Source organism: Macrobrachium nipponense, chromosome 10, assembly GCF_015104395.2.
Source record: "Macrobrachium nipponense isolate FS-2020 chromosome 10, ASM1510439v2, whole genome shotgun sequence".
NCBI classification, from domain to species: domain Eukaryota; kingdom Metazoa; phylum Arthropoda; class Malacostraca; order Decapoda; family Palaemonidae; genus Macrobrachium; species Macrobrachium nipponense.
In genome coordinates, this window is record NC_087204.1 from 95,858,281 (window position 1) to 95,862,111 (window position 3,831).

Below are 3,831 nucleotides of genomic sequence, written 5' to 3' on the forward strand. Positions count from 1 at the left end.
ATCTCTCTCAACATGCATCAGTGTACAAGAACATGCACACATATATACACACACACACATTTTCACATACAAGCATACTCGTGTGTCTGTGAGCATGAGAGAGAGAGAGAAAGAGAGAAAGAGCGAGAACTGCTGATAGCGTTTGCCAAGTAAATGCCCATGCACATGTCATACATATCCACACAAACTGTGTGCAGGAATATTGAGGTGGATAGAAAAGAGAAAATAACTAAAGAAAAACCTATTCCAAACGACCAGGAAGTTTTGCCATTTATGCAGAAACAAAACAGTAAGAACGGTCCTTGGTTACACAAAATATCTCTCTCTCTCTCTCTCTCTCTCTCTCTCTCTCTCTCTCTCTCTCTCTCTCTCTCACCTTGTAACGAGGTCGCCGAAGAAAAGTATTTTGTAAATGCTATTCGAACTGACCACTTGCCGTCCATTTTTCTGCCGTCACTCACGATAAAACCAGTTACAAGGGAAAAACTTCCCGTATTTCAGGAGCTCAGGTATCGCTCCCAGCTGGAGAAAAAGTCGGCCCCTTTTTACTCGTTTTTATCCTCTGAATGTGTTTGGTTTCACGAGGCGAAGGTCCAGCCAGGTGGTGGCCTTTGGATGAACTTAAAAATGGATCAGATTCGCTTTATGACTCACCATTCGGATCTCCTCCCACAAGGAGAGGGATTCCGAAACCCTTCCAAGGGATTGGATTACACTGGGGTGGTTCGTTCATACATTTTGTTGATGACTTTCGGTGACAGGTGGAATGATGGAAAATATATTTTCGTGGCAAGTATTGACTCACAGTTTGATTATGTCCGTGGAAAGTATCGACTCACAGTTTGATCATGTATATATATATATAATATCTTATATAGCTATATATATATATATATATATATATATATAATATATATCATATATACATTAAATATAGATACATATTATATATATCTAGATTATTATATATATATATATATATATAATATATATATATATACAGTTATATACATATATATATTATAATATATATATATATATATATATGTGTGTGTGTGTGTGTGTGTGTGTGTGTGTGTCAAAATTAAATCGAGAAAAAACAAGACATTAGTAATTACTATATTCATTATTGCTATATTTATGAAAGAGGCCTTGTGCCTGAAAGGTCTATAACGGCACCTTTATATAAATTCACACTGGAGGCTCAGCAACATAAACTACCCTACACACACACACACACACACACACACACACACACACACACACACACACACTGCACGATTCTTCCACCTATTGCACATGAAGGCCCTTCCTCTCTTGTGCCTCTTTCACTTTATATATTCAGCGTTGTGTTCAGTTGTGTCTCTTTCTTACACTCCTAAATTATACAGTTTTCTCCAGCTTATTGCTTATGTTCTATCCAAACTTACAATATACTTACTACCAGTCCTACACAATGTCTACATTTTTCACCTATTAACCTCTGTCAGGGCCACATATGGACCAAAATGGAACTTAAATTTAGACCAAAGGCTAAGAACTGGAACATCTGAGGTCATTCAGCGCTGCAAGGGAAACTTAGTAAAAAAAAAAAACCGAGTGGGGGCGCTTTAAAGGTGTAGCAGGAGGAAAATCTTGATGTTGCACCATGTAACAATTGTTAGGCGAGGACGGAAAGTAAAATAAAAGAAAAAGAATAAGAACGAAAGTCCAGTAAATGGGATGAAAACTCTTGCAGCTAGGGGCCGAAGGGGCACTGCAAATAACCACAAGTCATGACTACAGTGCACCGTGCGAGGTGCAATGACGGCTTTGCCTCCCTACGAGGTCGAGGCTACATGCCCTGTGAAAAAAGTTAACCTTGGAGTCTTCAGCATTCTTTCATTTGAATTCATCTACACATCGCTCCCTTAAAGGGAAGTTCGTTGAACAGTCCCTTCATACAGTTATATTTTGACTTCAATAAACACTCAAGTTCTCTCCTTATTTTTTCAGATATTGTAATACCTTTCCTGCCTCACCTCTGCTCTCATCCACCATCATCCGCTATATTTACTCCTGAATACCTATTGAAATCAATCCGCTTCAATCTATGTCTACATTCATTATCCACCTTCTTGGTTTCCATTTAAGCTTCACTCTTCCCTGCATTTACTCTCAACTGACTCCTCTTGGAAACACTCAAACGTTCTCTATACTAGCTTTAGCTGCTTTTCACTATCCTCAATCAGTACTGTACCATCTACAAACATCTGCCTCACCAAGTTGTTAATCCATTTTTTCCACGACTTTGCACCTTCGTCTATTGGCTTTCTCTGACTTTTTGCATCAATTTATTAGTAGATACTGCATAGCCAAGAGGACATGACACTCCCAGTTTAACTTCCACTAACTTGTCTTCCCTGGTACTTTGTATTATAATCTAACACGCCATTTTTTTCGCTCACAAGTATTCTTTATACTAGTACTTCTCATAATTAGTCAATATACAAGGAAACACACACACACACACACACACACACACACACACACACACATATATATATATATTATATATGTGTGTGTGTGTTTGTGTGTGTGTGTGTACTCAATATCTACTGGTTCTGGCAGTCCAACTGTTAGAATGTTCTCCCCGATATCCTTTAGATCCATAGGGCCATTCTAGACCTAAGCAGAGAATTAATACCGGGTTACTTGACTGAGGTGGGTCTCAGCCGGGGATGGAGAAGGATATGGTGACAGCAACCTTGCCCCAAAAGAATCGGAGGGTTAACATCCTCTGCAGCCACGCCTTCTAAGGAGAAAAGGTACGTTGTTAAAACGATGTAACAATGATATATGCAAAGAAAACTGACAATGACTGTTGTTTCCTCTTTTGCTAAGCCACCCGCATTCAAAGCACAACGGCTTCCTGTACAGAATCTATCCAACCATACGTAAGCAGAATTACCAACTCGTAGAAATATTCCGACGCCATTGTTATGATCGGTCTTGACTTCTTTGCCCGATGGGATTCCCTACTCTCGTAGACACAGTAATTCAATACCCACCGGCTGCTGTTGCCTCCTGCTGACGCCCGTATCGTCGTTGTGGTACGCACAAGGCAGTTGGCGGTTACGCAACTGTTGCCACTGCTGCAAAACACGAGACCCCGTCGTAACACATACGGCGTTATTTGTTTGTTATAAAGAGTGCTGCTGATTTTCCATCCTGTGGTTGGCCTACGCCGATACTTTTCATACACCGGATTATCGCAAATATTATGGCCCATAATCTCTACATTTTCTCCTATCCTTCGCCATCGCTTTGATTTTGTTTTCAGTAAACTTTTTCAATTGTAAATGTTATAATAATTCATCACATTTCATAGCGTACGCTTTAAAGTAGCTCGTCTTACTCGTAACTATAGCGGAATTTCAATTTACACTGCGACGATATATATATATATATATATATATATATATATATATATATATATATATATACTATACATGTGTGTATGTATGTATGTATGTATGTATACATATATATATATATATATATGCATATGTATATACATATGTGTCTATGTCACCCATGCCTTACTGTTTAGGGCCAAATCAATGGCCGAAATATATGGTTATCTCATTAATTAATCATATGGACCTTTACGTATTTACTTATGTATTCATATAGATATTAAAAATCTTCTATATATGTGTGTGTGTGTGTGTGTGTGTGTGTGTGTGTCTGTACGTTTACCTGTTATCGTTTTCTCATACACAAGAATACATATGAATTAGACACATATTCATTTAGATTTTTAAGTTGATTTACGTAAGTTCCAGTTGT